Source organism: Pristiophorus japonicus, chromosome 1 (assembly GCF_044704955.1).
Source record: "Pristiophorus japonicus isolate sPriJap1 chromosome 1, sPriJap1.hap1, whole genome shotgun sequence".
Classification (NCBI taxonomy): Eukaryota; Metazoa; Chordata; class Chondrichthyes; family Pristiophoridae; genus Pristiophorus; species Pristiophorus japonicus.
In genome coordinates this window covers 405,463,399-405,482,158 of record NC_091977.1, presented here as the reverse complement: position 1 = coordinate 405,482,158, position 18,760 = coordinate 405,463,399, and the positions used below count along the sequence as shown (strand labels likewise).

Genomic DNA, 18,760 nt, shown 5'->3' with positions numbered 1-18,760 from the left:
GCGGCTGTACCCATCTAGGCAAGTGATGAGTATTCCATCATACTCCTGACTTGTACCTTGTTGATGGTGGAGAGGCTTTGACAGGACAGAAGGTGAGCCACTCGTCATAAGGTAACCATTCTCTGTCCTGCCCTTGTAACCATACTGTTGCTATGGCTGGTGCAGTTCAGATTCTGGTCAATGGTGACCCCCCCTTAATGTTGATGGTGGAAGACTTGGTGATGGTGGTGCCAAAGGATAGGTGGCCAAGCTTTCTCTTGTTTGAGAGGGTCATTGCCTGGCACTTATTTGATGCAACTGTTACCTTCCAATTGGCAGTTCAAGTCTGGCTGTTATCCAGGTCCAGCAGGAGGCTGGCATGGGCTATATAATTATCGGAGGAGTTGTGAATGATGTTGACAATATGGAATCATCAATGAACAACTTTCTTCTGACCTCTTTGATGAAGCTGCTGAAGATCATTGGTCCAAGCACACTTCACTGAGGAACTCCTATAGTGATGTCTTGGGGCTGCGATGAATGGCCTCCGACAATCATGACCATCTTCCTTTGTGTCAGATATGACTCCAGCCATTGCAGGATTGTTTCCTTGACCTACGTTGACTTCAGTTTTTCAAGGGCTCCAAGGTGCCATACTCAATCCAATCCTGCCTTGAAGTTGAGAGATGCAATAAGGTTGCTATATAAATGCAATACTTTATTTTCTTTCTAATTTCCTACTGTACTCATTTAAATGAAGGATTGAGATGGGATTAGTAAGATATTGGCAGAGATCCTAGTAGCATTACAATTAACACAAACCACACATGACCAATGAAAGCATACCACTATATGTGCAGAAATTTCACATTCTGTAAAATTGCCAGCCAGCATCAGAAATCTTTAGTATGAACCTATATGATGTATTGAGTTTGTCTGTACAAGATACTCAGAAGCAGCTTAGCACATTCCCTTCCTACCTTAATTTAGAAGTCTGGTCATCTTGATAGCAGAAAGAATTGACATTTGCATAGTATTTTTGCATAATGACTCTACTCACTGACTTCTCCGATTGAAAAATATATATGAAAACTATATTTCAAAGTATTCCAGAGATGAAAGGTGAAGCAGTCCTCTGTGATTCTGAGCATGCCCTGCCCCTTTGAAAGTGAACAAAAGCCTCAGGAGGGTATAAGATTTATTAAAACATACCAGCTGCTAAAATTAGTGATGTGCAGTTACACTAAGATTATATTAATTGAATGTCAAGCTTACAGTGACTGAATGTCTTTTAAAAGTGAGGAACACTTTCTAAACAATTCATTACAGTCACCTCAGAAGTCAGAACTAAACAATTTCACAGTCATCGTTGTCAACATGCTACTGAAAATAATGCTGTTAACTACAAAGAGCTCATATGATGATGATAATATGCTATCTTTTGTTACGTTTAATAATTATGTTTCAAGCATAATCCTGCTGCCTTCATGAATTGCAAGTGCTCTCACTCCATTAATATGCAACTGGTTTATGGTGCCCAGCATCATGCTCATTATTCAGGTCTGTGCTCCTGTCCTGGCCGCTGCCATGATGTTTTCATTTTGCGCCAATCTTCCATTCCCCTACTCTTTGACCCTACATAGCAAGGCGGAGGCTGGCTGACTGTAGCCTGATTGGAGACCAGGGCTATCCTCTCCACTCTTGGCTCATGGCTCCTTTCAGGAATTCACCCTCAACGGTGGAACTGTGCTATAATCAGATCCATGCCTCCACCAGAGCCCTCATCGAGCAGATCATTGGAATTCTCAAACATCAGTTCTGTTGCCTAGACAAAACTGGTGGCATGCTGTAAAACAGCCCAAAAGAGTGTCTCACATTATAGACAACAAATAGAGGAACCAATGTAGGAGGACCTTCAACATGATGAGAGAGACGATAATGAGACATCATGGATGGAGAGGAAGTGGGAGGGTTGCCTGAAGCTGGAACTCTTCAGCAGTCGCTCATTGAACAATGGTTCTGCTGAACAATCCATGCTCCCCTGCATTAAGAGTCATATCTGTCCCAGTTCCAGTCCTTCCACACTCCAATACTGGATTCCAGCCAATGATCAACATTGGTATTAATGTCAGCTAACATTGCAGGGTCAGTAGATACTACAGCAGCACTCTTTGGATACAAAGATTTCAGAAAGCATTATGAATTCCAAATTCTCGTAACAAGTTCTAATACTAATGATCACCCTGGTAAAAGCTCCTAGTGTCTGTCTAAACTGCTCTCTCAGTTATTCTATAACTTCTACCAGGTGCTCCCCAGTGGCTGTAGCATGGGCATTGGAAGTCTGCTTCCCCTCAGAGAAGGTGATCATGGCCAGTGGCCATTAGGAGCTCAGGCTTGAGAGGGCACAGCTGCAAACTGCAGCATCTTGGTGGCTGCCAGGGCAGTCTGGTCCATTTGGCTTCCTGGCACCATGACAGGCATTGGTTGGGAGGATAGCAGTGGAGCTGTCATTGTTAGAGAAGGCAACATGTTTCCACCTGCACTTGTTGCAACTCACCTATGCTCAGTAAGTCACCCAGTACAGACCTCTCTGGAGTGCCAATTTCTGTACTTGTAAAGATCAGAGTGAGGGATGGTACATCTTTTGGAGGTTTCTCCTCTTTAACGTCTGCTGCAGCTTATCCCGAGACTTTCGTTTTAAATGTGAGCCCTGGACATTTTTTTAAAAATTCATTCATGGGATGTGGGCATTGATGGCCATGTCAACATTTATTGCCCATCCCTAATTGCTCTCGAGAAGGAGGTAGTGAACCACCTTCTTGAACTGCTGCAGTCCATGTGGTGAAGGTACACCCACAGTGCTGATAGGGAAGGAGTTCCAAGATTTTGACCCACTGGCAATGAAGGAACAGCGATATATTTCCAAGTCAGGATGGTGTGAGACTTGGAGGGGAACTTGCAGGTGGTGGTGTTCCCATCGCCTGCTGCCCATGTCTTTCTAGGTGCTAAAGGTCATGAGTTTGGAAGGTGCTTAAGCTTAGACCACTCAGGAGGTGAGTTAAAATTCCACCCTGAGCAGGTAGCTCAATTCGTGGTGGTGTACTGCATGCTGCACAACTTGGCTATCAGGAGGGGACAAGAATTGCCAGAAGGGACTGCCGGTCCACCTCAGGAGAGAGAGGAAGAGGAGGATGAGGAGGTGGATGCTGACCTTGGGCCAGACAATCAGGCTGATGATGAAATCATGCCCCTGCCCCACTCTAAATGCAGGAAAGGGCCCGTGGTGGCTACATAGCTGCAAGACTCTTTCGTCAGCAGCTCATAAATGAGCGATTTGCCTGAAATAACGTTGGTCATATTTACAAAGCTGCAACATTGCTGTGTCTGCAGCTCATACATGAATGGTGTGCATTACCTTGGTGACAGTTAAAGTTTAAGTTGATTCAAGTGATGTTGAATTATCCCCTTTCATGTTAAGGAATCACCAGTGTGTAATGGTGCAGCTATCTGAGACAATGCGCAATAAGGTTATGTTAAATAAAAAACATTTAATGAGAACATTTGTCTAAAATCATAATTATAACTGTAAAAAATACCCCACCCCACGACAAATTTATAACATTTATATCATTCATTAAATGTTAAACATTTCCAATAACACTTCATAAACATAGAATACAAATGCAAAAAAACAAGGTGCCCCTCTCACCCCAAACCGCCCAATAAAATAGTAGCAACAACATAAAAATACTGTGACCAAGACAACTCCTGCGGCCATGCACCTCATTTTCATTTCCCTCCGCTTCTCCTCCCCATCTCTACCCTTTCTCCTTCCCTTCCTGATTCCAAGTCGCCTGGCCGAGGAGCTCCTCAGGCGCTGCTTCATTGGGGAGGATGACGGCAGAACCGCTGCTTGGATGGATATGGGAGAGGACGGTCCCGAGGTGGGAACGTGCTCCGAGCCTGAAGCAAGATCTTCCTCCTGGCTCTCATGTGTCATTGGCAATGGGGGTGCGGCACCTTGGGGTCCAGTGCCGTGCTCCAGGATCTCTGGGAGGTCTTGGTCACCAGTGTTCCTGGCTATCACCTTCAGGGCCTCTGCCATCCGCAGCACGTGCTCGCTCATGGTGGCGGTCATGCTGGCCACCTGTTGGGATATGCCCCCCATTGTCTGTAGGATCTGCTGACCTATGTCAACACTCCTCCCGGACAAGTGTACCATGTCCCTGCTCAGATCTGCCACTCGTGGAGCAGACCTGCCACGTCGAACCAATCTCCGTGTGGTCGGCGCTGTCCTGGAGACACCTCGGGTGCCCTGTGGCAAGGTGCTTGGGACCGGTACCTCCATGGTGGAGGAGGGAATGGCCGCAGGAGCACTAGATGTCATGGGTATCGACTGCATTATGGAGCTTAGCGATGATGTCTCCTCGAAGTCCGCACTCTCGTCTGTGGAGAAGGCACCCAGCAGCTCCACGGGCAAGAATCGGGACTCCTCAGCACCAGATGCACAATCATCCGGCAACTCCAGCCCCGCACCCCCAGTTTCTGGGCTCGGTGGTGTTGCATGGAACTGAGCTGCTGGCTGAGCTACAAACCATAAATGAGGTTATTAGAGGAGAAGGGGGTGCGAGAGTCACAAGGTGAGTCCAACGCTGCACACAACATATGTATGACAAAAGCAACACCGCTATTAAAATCATCACAGACATCACATTTCATGACCATAACAAAATTCTGCATTGCAATGATTCTCATGAGGCCATCATTATTTAGAGAACACTTTTATCAATCATCTATCATATATTATTGGTTGGATATGAGTGGGTGTGACATCTGTTGACTTCACATCACGCAATGATGTATACTTTACTCATGTGGCATCACATCAGGTTCTACAGCTGCATTCGTGGCCAACTGGGGATGGCCCCCCACTAGTGCCAACACCCGCTCCTCGATGTTGGTGAGCTCGATGATGACTGGTGACCTGCCACCCTTTCGCCTCTGCTCGGCCCTATTCTTCGAAAGCTTCTTCTGTAAAAGGTAACACCAGCAAAACATGACATGAGATCATTGCATGAGATCATTGCTAGGTACTGTCACAGAGACTGATACAACACATAACCGACAGATGTAAACATTCCCGGTATAAGTGCAAGACATCACATCTCATTTTATTCAATCATTACACTTACAATTCCAATTATATAAATATATAAGTACATGTAAATAAATGTAATACTTACTCTGGCGGATCCGACAAGGTCGTTCCAGCACTTGCGGCACTGGTTGCCCTCAAACACCTCGTTGGTCACCCATATCCTCTGGTAGACCTTTGGGGTGGGCTTCCCACGCCACCCTGGGTCAATTCACCCCAGCGTGACTCCACCTCGTGCAGGAGGGAGGCATTTGCCTCATCGGAGAATCTCCTCGCTCGTTTGCATCCTCCCAATTGTTCCTCTCCCATCTCACTGCTTTCGCCAGCGTCCTCAGCTCCACAGAGTGCTGTGTCGCCTCCTCCATCCCTTCCATTTTACATTTTTTTTTACCGACAAAAACTCAGTGGGAACAACGTTCTTTGTGCTCAGCAATCTTTTTGCTGCTGGTAAATCTCCCACCTACCTCCCAAAACAGCCAAACAAGCACACAATACACCCACACATGCTTTCAGTTCCTCTCTGCTCCTTCTCTCACTCTCTCCTCTTCTGCACATGTATTGATGACCCCCGACCTCCTGAAACGTGGGAAATGACCGTTGCCATGCCATTGCTATAGATATTGACACTTTACAGCAAAAGGTCAAAAAATTTAATGCTAACGCCCATTTCAGATCGCTCGCAGTAATGCCCATTTTATAAAATGGAAAGTTGGGGTTTTGAAAATGGGCGATAATCCGGCGATCTCAAAACCCATATTTACCGCCTACGCTGGAAATAACACCCATTTTTGGGCGATCTGTACAAAAGTGGAAAGTCTAGCCCCATGTCTGGTTTTATTAATGTTGGGATGCAAAGGAAATTAAACATTTGTTTTAGCATAGGCAGTATTCCCAGTCTTGTTCATTTGTATTCTTATCTTCCAGTTCCTCATCCACAGATAAAGTTAAGTTGTAGGTTTACATCAATTTTAACTGTGCTTTTCAGTATTTTAAAGACCTTTCTCAATCTTCCTTTCTCCAGTAACAACACATTGAATTCTATTAGCCTGTGTTCATCACTTCATTTACAATAGAAGTCCAGAACACCTCAAAGGCCAATTTGTTCTTCTACTGCTAATAATCAAATAGCTGATTTTAAGCACGAATTCTGCATTTATTTACATTTTTCTTGAAAACCTCTTGACTACATAGCCCGTCGTCATGCGCTTGTGGTTTGGCAACTGCAAGTTGATTTTAAAAGGAAACAGTCACTACTTAGAATAAAGTGACGATGTTAGGAGTACCAAATCTAGAACTGTGGATATAGCCTAAAATTAGAGCCAGGCCTTTCAGGAGTAAAGTTAAGAAACACTTCTACACACAAGGGGTGTGGAACTCTCTTCCACAAACGGTAGTTGAGTCTGAGTCAATTGTTAATTTTAAATCTGAGATTGATAGATTTCTATTAACCAAAGGTATTAAGGGATATGGGGTAAAGGCAGGTATATGGAGTTTGGTCACAGCCTCAGCCATGTTCACATTGAATGCCAGAACAGGCATCAGGGACTAAATGGCCCACTACTGTTCCTATGTTCCTAATACAGTTAACTATCTGAAATCTATTTTGTGCCCAAATATGAATAGATTCGTGGGGAGGGGGGAAAACTCTTGGTAGTTATAATGGCCCAGAATTTGCAGTCAGCCCCCGAAGTAAGCTTCCACAAAGATCTCACGATCTCTGTGTCGAGAAGTTTGGGTTTTCTGATGCATAGTTGAAATCAACAGAGTATAGTGGTGGGGATCCCCTAGTGCGAGCTGCTGTGACATCAACAAGCTGCCTTAGCAGCCAATCAAAATGCAGAATTCTCACAGACAGCTAACAAGGAAGTGAGTAAGCTCTTATTATTCAAACTTTTTAAAATGTTAAAAGAGAGAGCAAAACAAAGATTGGGGTTCTTGGGGAAAAGGCAAACCTGATTTTTTTAAAAAGTTTCTTCAAAAAATTTATTTTTATTAAAATTGATAAGTTAGACAATGCATAAAATCAAAATTAGTTTTTCAGGTTCATAACCTTTGTTTAGCAGTCATCATCATCATAGGTTGTCCCCCGTGTCGAGGATGACTTGCTTCCACGCTGAAAAGGGATGAGTTCACAGGTGTTTCAATGAAGGACCTAATATTCCAGGTCCCGAACTACATGTTGAAGGGTGGAAGATGCCTGTGCGTGGATCTTTTAACGTGTGGTGACCAGCCACCACACGGGCTTGACAGAGCTAGGTCTTGGTCCAGTGGCAAGGATTAACCAAGACGACTGGAGTCCAGCTCTGCTGCATGGACCTCGGGCGCACACATATTGCAGTGTGGGCTGGCCTGTGCTGCCCCTAGGCCCTCGCCTCTTCTGGGCCTCAATTACGTCGCTCCACGATCACTCGCCGTTCCAGCACCCCAATCTCGCCGCTCCTGCTGTACCTGTCCACGCTCCAATCAGGGACCTCCATGGTGACATCCAACCCAGTCACCCTCTTCACAGCCATCGCTCTCCAGCACACGCTGTACCTTTGAAGGCCCCGACCTGCTGATGGTCCATGCAGGTCAGGCCATTGTGCCAAATGCCGGATCTGGCCGCACGCTGCTTTTGTGGCTTTTTTTTCCCTCCCAGCAAATCCTGACTTGGTTTAACCTGGCAGTAAAGTTGTGGCACCTTCCCTACACCATGTGCAGTACCCCAGCTATCGTGGCTTGCCGCCAACCGGGGCCCTGTTGGTACCCCCGCTATTTGCAAACATACCGCTTCCGAGGATGGCCACATTGGGTAAACGGTAATTGCCTGGAAACTCCATGAGTCCTAAGAGAGCAACTGGGGAGGGAGAGAGAGAGAAACACAAACTGGGGAGGGAGGGAGAGAGACAGAAACACAAACTGGGAGGGAGAGAGAGAGAGAGAGAGAGACACAAACTGGGGAGGGAGAGAGAGACAGAAACACAAACTGGAAGGGAGAGAGAGAGAGAACCACAAACTGGGGTGGAAAAGAGAGAGACAGAAACACAAACTGGAAGGGAGAGAGAAAGAGAGAAACACAAACTGGGGTGGGAGGGAGAGAGAGAGCAACACAAACTGGAAGGGAGAGAGAGAGAGAAACACAAACTGGGGAGGGAGAGAGAGAGAGAAACACAAACTGGAAGGGAGAGAGAGAGAGAAAAACACAAACTGGGGAGGGAGGGAGAGAGAGAGAAACACAAACTGGGGTGGGAGGGAGAGAGAGAGAAACACAAACTGGAAAGGAGAAAGAGAGAAACACAAACTGGGGAGGGAGAGAGAGAGAGAAACACAAACTGAGGAGGGAGGGAGAGAGAGAGAAACACAAACTGGGAGGGAGAGAGAGAGAGAAACACAAACTGGGAGGGAGAGAGAGAGAAACACAAACTGGGGAGGGAGAGAGAGAGAAACACAAACTTGGGAGGGAGGGAGAGAGAGAAACACAAACTGGGGAGGGAGAGAGAGAGAAACGCAAACTGGGGAAGGAAGGGAGAGAGAGCAACACAAACTGGGAGGGAGAGAGAGAGAAACGCAAACTGGGAGGGAGAGAGAGAGAGAAACACAAACTAGGAGAGAGAGAGAGAGAGAAACGCAAACTGGGAGGGAGAGAGAGAGAGAGAAACGCAAACTGAGGGAGGGTGGGAGAGAGAGAAACACAATCTGGGGAGGGAGAAAGAAGAAAGAAAGATGGATTTATATAGCGCCTTTCACGACCACCAGACGTCTCAAAGTGCTTTACAGCCAATGAAGTACTTTTGGCGTGTACTTATTGTTGTAATGTAGGAAACGCGGCAGCCAATTTGCGCACAGCAAGCTCCCACAAATAGCAATGTGATAATGACCAGATAATCTGTTTTTATGATTGCTACATTTAGAATAATTCCACAGGATGGTACATCTTAAGCTCAAACTGTTGTGACCATGGTCTCTTTATTGTAACTCCAGAGTGAGGAAGCAGCATGGTAGTCTGCCTTTTATACCTGTTTGCCTAGGGTGTGCAGGTGACCCTTGGTCCTCCCACAGGTACGCCCCCTGGTAACAAGTCTTATACATTGGTAGAGTTTATATACATAACATAATTCCCCCCCAAAGTCTTATGTACAAGTTATTTACAAGTTGAGGCGATCCGGGGCTCTGTGTTCCCGGGTTGATTGCCTGAGTTGAAGTCCTGGCATGGGTGAGTCGGTCGGATCATTGTTGCTCTGTGGTGTGGCTGGTCTGATCGGACTGTCGGCATGGTGGGTTCATCCTTGAGGTTGACCGCGAGGTCGATTTCTGGTTGGGTGTGTGTGGGTGGATCAATGATGGTAATGTCCTCTTCAAACTCTTCTTGGTTGTCAGTGAACCACAGTTTGGTCTGATCCAAGTGTTTTCTGCACGTTTGTCTATTCAAAAGTTTGACAAGAAATACTCTATTTCCCTCCTTGGCTAACACAGTGCCAGCAACCCGTTTGGGACCATGACCATAATTAAGAACAAACACAGGGTCATTGACCTCGATGTCACGTGATACAGCCGCGCGATCGTGGTACATGTTATACCGGTGACGCCTAGTTTCTACATGATCATTGAAACATAGAAACATAGAAAATAGGTGCAGGAGCAGGCCATTCGGCCCTTTGAGCCTGCACTGCCATTCAATATGATCATGGCTGATCATGCAACTTCAGTACCCCACTCCCGCCTTCTCTCCATACCCCCTAATCCCCTTAGCCGTAACGGCCACATTTAACTCCTTTTTGAATATATCTAATGAACTGGACTCAACAATTTTCTGTGGTAGAGAATTCCACAGGTTCACAACTCTCTGGGTGAAAAAGTTTCTCCTCAACTCGGTCCTATATGGCTTACCCCTTATCCTTAGACTGTGACCCCTGGCTCTGGACTTCCCCAACATCAGGAACATTCTTCCTGCATCTAACTTGTCCAGTCCCGTCATAATTTTATATGTTTCTATGAGATTCCCCTCTCATTCCTCTAAATTACAGTGAGTATAAGCCTAGCCAATCCAATCTTCCTTCATATGTCAGTCCTGCCATCCCGGGAATTTGTCTGGTGAACCTTTGCTGCACTCCCTTAATAGCAGCACATCCTTCCTTAGATTAGGAAACCAAAACTGCACACAATACTCAAGATGTGGTCACCAAGGCCCTGTACAAGTGCAGTAAGACCTCCCTGCTCCTATACTCAAATCCTCTCACTATGAAGGCCAGCATGCCATTTGCTTTCTTTACTGCCTGCTGTACCTGCATGCCTACCTTCAATGACTGATGTACCATGACACCCAAATCTCGTTGCACCTCCCCTTTTACTAATCTGTCACCATTGATAATAATCTGCCTTCCTGTTTTTGCCACCAAAGTGAATAACCTCACATTTATCCACATTATACTGCATCTGCCATGCATTTGCCCATTCACCTAACCTATCCAAGTCACCCTGCAGCCTCTTAGCATCCTCCTCACAGTTCACACTGACACCCAGCTTAGTGTCATCTGCAACTTGGAGATATTACATTCAATTCCTTCGTCTAAATCATTAATGTATATTGTAAATAGCTGGGTTCCCAGCACTGAACCTTGCAGCACCCCACTAGTCACTGCCTGCCATTCTGAAAAGGACCTGTTTATTCCCACTCTTTGCTTCCTGTTTGCCAACCTGTTCTCTATCACATCAATACTTTACCCCCAATACCATGTGCCTTAATTTTGCGCACCAATCTCTTGTGTGGGACCTTGTCAAAAGCCTTTTGAAAGTCCAAATACACCATATCCACTGGTTCTCCCTTATCCACTCTACTAGTTACATCCTCAAAAAACTCGAAGATTTGTCAAGCATGATTTCTCTTTCATAAATCCATGCTGACTTAGACCGATCCTGTCACTGCTTTCCAAATGCGCTGCTATTACATCTTTAATAATTGATTCCAGCATTTTCCCCACCACAGAAAGTTGTTGAGGCCAATTCACTAAATATATTCAAAAAGGAGTTAGATGAAGTCCTTACTACTAGGGGAATCAAGGGCTATGGTGAGAAAGCAGGAATGGGGTACTGAAGTTGCATGTTCAGCCATGAACTCATTGAATGGCGGTGCAGGCTAGAAGGGCCGAATGGCCTACTCCTTCACCTATTTTCTATGTTTCTATGTTTCTATCCGGGTCGACTAAGGTGAGCCTGTTTTTGAGTGCTCTCTTCATTAACAATTCTGCAGGGGGAATCCCGGTAAGCGAGTGGGGTCACGTATGGTAGCTGAGCAGAATGCGAGATAACCGGGTCTGCAGGGAACCGTCTGTCATGCGTTTCAAGCTCTGCTTGATGGTTTGGACTGCCTGTTCCGCTTGACCATTGGATGCGGACTGAAACGACGCAGACCTGATATGCTTGATGCCATTGCGGGTCATGAACTCATTGAATTCCGAGCTGGTAAAGCATGGTTCATTGTCACTAACAAGGACATCGGGCAAACCATGGCTGGTGAACATGGCCCGGAGGCTTTCAATGGTGGCAATGGATATACATAACGACATTATTATACATTCAATCCATTTAGAGTAAACGTCCACTGCTACTAGGAAAATCTTTCCGAGAAAGGGGCCAACGAAATCTACGTGGACCCTTGACCACAGTTTGGAGGGCCATGACCACAGACTCAGTGGGGCCTCCCTTTGTGTGTTGTTCAACTGTGAGCAAGTGTCACATTGGTGTATGCATGACTCCAATTCCGAGTCAATGCCGGACCACCAAACATGCGACCTGGCGATAGCCTTCATTATGACTATGCCTGCGTGGGTACTGTGAAGGTTGTGTACTAACGTTTCCCTGCCTTTTTTTGGCAAAATTACCCGATTCCCCCATTGGAGGCAGTCCGAATGGATGGACATTTCGTCCTTGCATCGGTGGAACGACAATTTCGTCTTGCATTTCCCCTGGGACCACCGATCAGCTCCCATTGAGGACGCTGCTTTTTACTAGTGATAGCACTGGGTCCTGGCTAGTCCAGGTCCTGATCTGGCGAGCCATGACGGGTGATCCCTTGCTCTGAAAAGCATCCATTACAAGGAACAAGTCTATGGGTTGCGCCATTTCCACCCCGGTGGTGAGCAATGGTAGCCGACTGAGGGCATTTGCACAGTTCTCAGTGCCTGGTCTGTGGCAGATTACATAATCATATGCAGACAATGTTAGTGCCCATCTTTGGATGCAGGACGAAGCATTGGTGTTAATACCTTTGCTTTCTGAGAACAATGAAATGAGCGGCTTGCGGTCGGTTTCGAGCTCGAATCGGAGCCCAAATAGATATTGGTGCATTTTCTTAACCCCGTATACGCATGTTAACCATATGGTTTCTCAACCATACTGTAGGCTCTTTCAGCCTTAGATAAGCTTCTGAATGCATATGTAACCGGTTGCAGTTTGCCTGACCCATTGGCTTGCTGTAACACACAACCAATCCCTTACGAAGATGCATCACAAGCTAGTACTAAACGTTTACATGGGTCATACAATACAAGTAACTTGTTAGAACATAGCAGGTTTCTGGCCTTGTTAAAGGCTGTCTCTTGAGATTTACCCCAAACCCAGTCATCACACTTGCATAGCAATAAATGCAATGGTTCCAGCAAAGTGCTCAACCCCGATAGAAAGTTACTAAAATAGTTGAGGAGTTCCAGGAACGAATGCAGCTCTGTCACATTCTGTGGTCTGGGTGCATTCTTGATGGCCTTGGAGTCTGTGGGTCTGATGCCGTCCGCTGCATTTCAGCCTGAGTCCCACTCTGTCCAGTCGCTTGAGAACCTCTTCCAGGTTGTGCAAGTGTTCGGTGGTGTTGCGACCAGTGATCAAGATGTCATCTTGGAACACCGCGGTGCATGGAACCGATTTCAGCAGACTCTCCATGTTCCTCTGGAAGATGGCCGCTGCCGAGCGCATCCCAAAGGGGCAACTGTGATATATGAACAGTCCTTTGTGCGTGTTGATGCACGTCAATTTTTTTGAAGGTTCAGCCAGCTCCTGTGTCATGTAAGCAGAGGTTGGATCCAGCTTGGTGAACGACTTCCTCCCTGCTAGTTTTGCAAACAGGTCATCTGCTTCTTTGGATGGTCCTGCACCGAGACTCGGTTGATCGTTACCTTGTAGTCCCCGCAGATTCTGACCGTCCCGTTGCTCTTCAACACCGGAACAATTGGACTGGGCCACTCGTTGAACTCAACTGGTGATATGATCCCCTCTCGAAGCCTGTCCAGCTCGATCTCGACTTTCTCTCACATCATGTATGGAACTGCTCGGGCCTTGTGATGAACAGGTTGTGCATCAGAGACTAGATGGCACCTGTGAAGTTGCCGATGCCTGGCTCGCATAACGACAGGAATTTGTTTAGCACTTGGCCACACGAGGCATCATCCTCCGAAGACAGTACTTTGATGTCGTCCCAGTTCCATCGGATCTTTACTAGTCAGCTTCTGCCGAACAGCATTGGGCCATTGCCTGGTACAATCCATAGTGGTAAATCATGCACAGCTCCACCGTACGATACCTTCATTGCCGCAATGCCAATGACTGGTATGAGCTCTTTGGTGTATGTGCGCAGCTTGGTGTGAATCGGGCTTAGTTTTGGCCTTTGTGCCTTGTTGCCCCACAGTTTCTCAAAAGCCTTCTAGCTCATAATTGACTGACTCGCCCCCGTGTTCAATTCCATGGAAACTGGAATGCCATTTAATTTGAGTTTTATCATTATCGGAGGGCTTTTGGTGGTGAAAGCGTGTACCCCATACACTTCCCCTTCAGCCTTGGGTTGAGTTGTCTCTCTTACACGTTCAGCGTGATCCACGCCAGATTGGTTATCTTCTGCCGACTCTGCCAAAGGTGAGTCGCAGCACGTCTGCACATTTGCTGGAGGTGCCCCATTGTTCCACAGCCCTTACACATGTAGTGCTTGAATCGACATTGATGGGCTCGATGATTATGCCCGCAGCGCCAACATGGTGCTAATGGATTCGCCTTCACGCCCCACGGCGGACTCTGAGTCATCCTAGGTCTGGCCTCTGCGGGCGTGTAGGCTCTGCCATGTACAGTTCTGCCTGCTGAAGGAGTTATTTTATGCACAGTACTTGCCGGTGAGTTTCGATGCTGCAGTGATATCTGTTTAGTGTTATTGTTCGTGGGCTATCGTGATGGCCTTGCTCAGATCTAGGGATTCGGCAGACAGCAGTGTGCGAAGAATGACCTCGTGGCCAATTCCAAGCACGAAAAAGTCCCACAACACTGCCCCCAAAAATCCAGAAAATACGCACGGTCCCACAAGGCATCTCAGGTCGGCGACAAAACTCGCCACATTCTGGCCCTCGGAGCGATGGTGTGTGTAAAAGCAATACCTGCTCTGCTTCGGTTTGTGGTGTTCCCGAACCAGCGTGCACAACTCTTCATATGTCTTGTCCGTTGGTTTTGTTGGTGCTATCAGATTTTTAATGAGTTCATATATCATGGACCCGCAAATGGTGAGGAGAGTCGCCCTGCGCTTGAACGCGGTTTCTTCCTTTTCCAGCTCATTGGCCACAAAGTACTGGTCAAGATGCTCAACAAAGGCTTCCCAATCATCACCCTCAACAAATCTCTCAAGAATACCAACAGCAGTCATAACTGCGTGAAAGTTTGTGATCTGTTACTTGTCGCCAATTGTTACATTTAGAATAATTCCACAGGACTGTACATCTTAAGCTCAAACTGTTGTGAACTTGGTCTCTTTATTGTAACTCCAGAGTGAGGAGGCAGCATGGTAGTCTGCCTTTTATACCTGCTTGCCCAGGGTGTGCAGGTGACCCATGGGTCTCCCATAGGTGTGCCCCCTGGTGGCAAGTCTTACACATTGGTAGAGTTTACATACATAACAGTGATGTTGATTGCAGGATAAATATTGGTCAGGACATTGGGGATAACTCCCCTGCTCTTCTTCAAATTAGTGCCATGGGATGTGGGAGCAAGGGATAGAGAGAGGGCAACACAAAATGGAAAATGAGAGAGAAACACAAACTGGGGAAGGAGGGAGAAACAAATTGAGTGTAGGAGAGAGAGAGAAGCACAAACTGGGGAGAGAGAAAGAGAGAGAGAGAGCAACACATTGAGGGAGTGAGGGAGAGATCGAAACAAACTGGGGCAGGGAGAGAGAGAGAAACAAACCGGGAGTGAGGGAGAGAGAGAGAGATAAACACAAACTGGGAGGGAGAGAGAGAGAGAAACTTAAACTGGGAGGGAGAGAGAGAGAGAGAAACGCAAACTGGGAGGGAGAGAGAGAGAGAGAAACGCAAACTGGGAGGGAGAGAGAGAGAGAGAGAGCAACACAAACTGAGGGAGGGAGAGAGAGAAACACAAACTTGAGAGGGCGAAAGCAGCACATATTGGGGGAGTGAGAAATGGAGGGTGCGGGAATTCATGTTGGCCTCTGATGTGGGCTGTTGTGCACTGAGCTTTATTATAGGAGTCAGGCAGCTTTAGTGTTGCTCCCTGAGGACCGAGTCTCACCTCCCTAAATCTGGGATTCAGTGGTGGAGTGTGAGAGTCAATTAATTGAATTGGGTTTGGATTGGGGTTTTATTTATTTTTATAATTAGCTGGGTATTGTAAAATGTTGTAAATCTGTATGAAAACTTTACTTCGAAGTTAATTATTTCGATGATGTTTTTGTCAAATCAATGGAATCTCATTGAAGTAATGGAATTTCTCATTGCAGTCGATACTGTAGAAACATCATTGAAGTAGTTTTTATTTAAACAGTACTTATCCATAAATCTTTCTATTCTTTTATATTCTTTCTTTCTGTTATAATTCATCTCACAAGAAAACCAAGCTCAAATATTTTATTCTGAGCTTGATGTTACTTAGACACTCAACTAAGCTAAATGCAATAACAATGGCAAACAGTGGGGAAATATCACATGATCAAATCTCCAGGATTACATCAAACCGGAGTTGGCAACCCTGGATAGCACACCCTGGGTGGACCCCTTATTCTTCTGATAAACCCACTGAATTTATTATGAAATGTACTATATCTTCCATTGATGGATGGACTTTATGTTCTGCACCCAGCCCCTCTCCCAGCAGAGTACTGGAGAAGAGCAGGCAGCACGCGCACAGTAGGAGCAAAAAGGTCAGAGACTATTTTTTTTAGGCCCAGCAGCATAATTGTTGGAGCGCATGAGCTCTGGCTGTTATTTGTCGATAGCAGCTAGAAGGTCTGAACTCTAGTGGCCATTCCTGCTACTGCTGGCCTCTCAGGCCTGCAATAGGAGGAGCTGGCTCTCCTCCTTAATTTCTGGGTGCCAGGTCTTGCCAGGCACCAAGCCTGCATTAGGGGAGAGTTTGGACCATTTAAATGACCTGAACCTAGAAGTACAGTTGAGTTCAGACTCTTACAGGTCGAGCACATTCAATTTAGAAGACTGTATTCGCTGCTCATGATGCGGTCTCCTCTCTATTGGGGAGATCAAGCGTAGATCGCTTTGTGGAACACCTCTGTTCAGTCCATAAACATAACCCTGAGCTTTCGGTTGCCTGTCACTTTAATTCTCTGCCCCACTCCCCTATTCTGACCTCTCTGGCTTTGGTTTTCTACACTGTTCTAATGAAGCTCAGTTCGAGGAACAGCACCTCATCTTTCGATAAGGTACTTTGAGCTTTCCGGACTCAACATTGAGTTCAACAATTTCAGATCATAACTTCTGCTCCTATTTTTTCGGACAGTGGCTTCTGGTAATGATTCTGCTGTTGTCATTTATAGCTCCTCTAGATCCATTTTGTATTTCTTTTCTTGTGCCATAACCACCCCCTTTTTCCTTGCACCATCATCCAGGAGGCAGGTTAGCAATTTCAATATGATAACAAGCCTGAAGCCTGTACTTTAACCTGCTGTGCTGGTTTTGCTGCAGGCGGCCGGGGATCCTGGGGCTCGGGATTCCCAGTGGCAGCAACACAAGGTGGCCTCAGCCTTGGGAGCAATCCTTGTGGGCCGGGAGGAGTAGAAGTGCTTCCTCATGGCCCCCCAAGCTTCCTCTCCAGCAGCTGCACCTCTGCCCGCACCACCATAACCATCCTGGGCCCAGCACTTACCTTGTGCTGTTGCCTCCTGGTCTGCGATCCCCGCATGACTGGAAGCCAACCTGTCAATCAGGCTGACTTCTGGGCGGGAAACCCACCCTTTCCTTTCCCGAACTTCCTTTCCCAAATGTCCAGGTTTCCCGCTGTCTCCCGGGTCCCCCTGCACCGTGTGGGTGGGACCCTAGAAAATCCAGCCCATTAACTCTGTTTCTCTCTCCACGGCTGCTGCCTGACTTGCTGAGTATTTTCAGCATTTTCTGTTTTTATTTTAGGTGCACTCCACCACCCTTGTGAAAAGGCCAGAAGAAAATTAGCCTTTATATATCAGGCTATAAATTTAAGAATCATGTTTATTAAGAATTGAAATTACCAGAAGCAAGAGTAAATACAACAAATTTCATTAGATTACAAAACTACTTAAATTTACAATCGCTGTTCTAAATCAATAAAATATCTCACTGTCCTTGTCTATGTAATAATGTAACCTTCAACCAGTATTCACAATGCAAAGTTTATAAATGAAATTGAATATTCATGGAATATTCCCACTACAGTATTAAAACCTTGCGTATGGAAACAAACTGATCCAAACTGAACCACTTCTGGTTAATCTGTTTTTATTTCATGAAGTCTTGGCATATATGGAAAAGAAATGAGTCTTTGATTTTGCATGCATAATGTCAGTTTTTCACAATTCCATTACCAACCGATGGAGGGGGAAGATTTCCTTCTGCGCATGCAAAGGCATTTTGTAGTCGCACCAAAATCAGAGTATGACAAATATGTGGATCATTATGTGGAGAGTTTTAAAATTATTTAAAAATTCATGCCCGGTAGTTGTGTAATTCCTGGCAGCCTACTGAGAGCATGTATTTGATCCAGGGCTGGAAAATTCTCATTGCCAGCTTGTTGGGTAGGGGGAAGAGAGTGAGAGAGAAGTTGGAACAGAAGATGCTGAAGTAAATCTCAGATGATTCAAAAAACAAACTAATTTGTCAGCTTGCAAGGGAGATCCCATCTTCAGTCCTTCTGCTTTGAATCTGTTTACCTGCTGCCTTTAAATGTTTTTTTGCTGGTTTGCTGTTGGGTCTGTGTCACCCGCTGGCAATATGCATTACACAGCAGGTATCAACCTGAAAGTACGTTTGCAGAATTTTCAAAGAATTGCCATTAGGAAGACCATTATTTTATAAACCAGGTCTTCCCTGCAGCTGGCTTTAACAGATCCACTTTACTTTGGGCTTGTTGCCAATTGCATAAGGCCCATTTGCTGGCAGCACTACTAGTATGTCATAAAACCAATTTAAGGCAACTTTTGATTCCTTGTAATTTATTGTTGGTCTTTGTCCACTGACCAACTCCTCATATGTACAGACCAAAAAATATACTGTATTTCTTTTCAGGGCAATTTTCTTCTAGTTCCAAGTTCAAGAAACAACTTTTGGCAAGGAATAAAACACCTTAACAATGGTATGAGATTTTGGGGGAAGGATCAATATATTTTTTGAGTGTCTAGTATTG

At 45.9% G+C, this 18,760-nt stretch overlaps 1 protein-coding gene across 4 annotated transcripts in view; it reads left to right on the top strand.

Annotated features, from left to right (window-relative positions):
• LOC139275003 (sodium/potassium-transporting ATPase subunit beta-1-interacting protein 3) overlaps nt 1–18,760 on the top strand; it is a 792,762-nt gene that overhangs the window by 277,496 nt on the left and 496,506 nt on the right. The gene's annotated exons all lie outside the window — the stretch shown is intronic.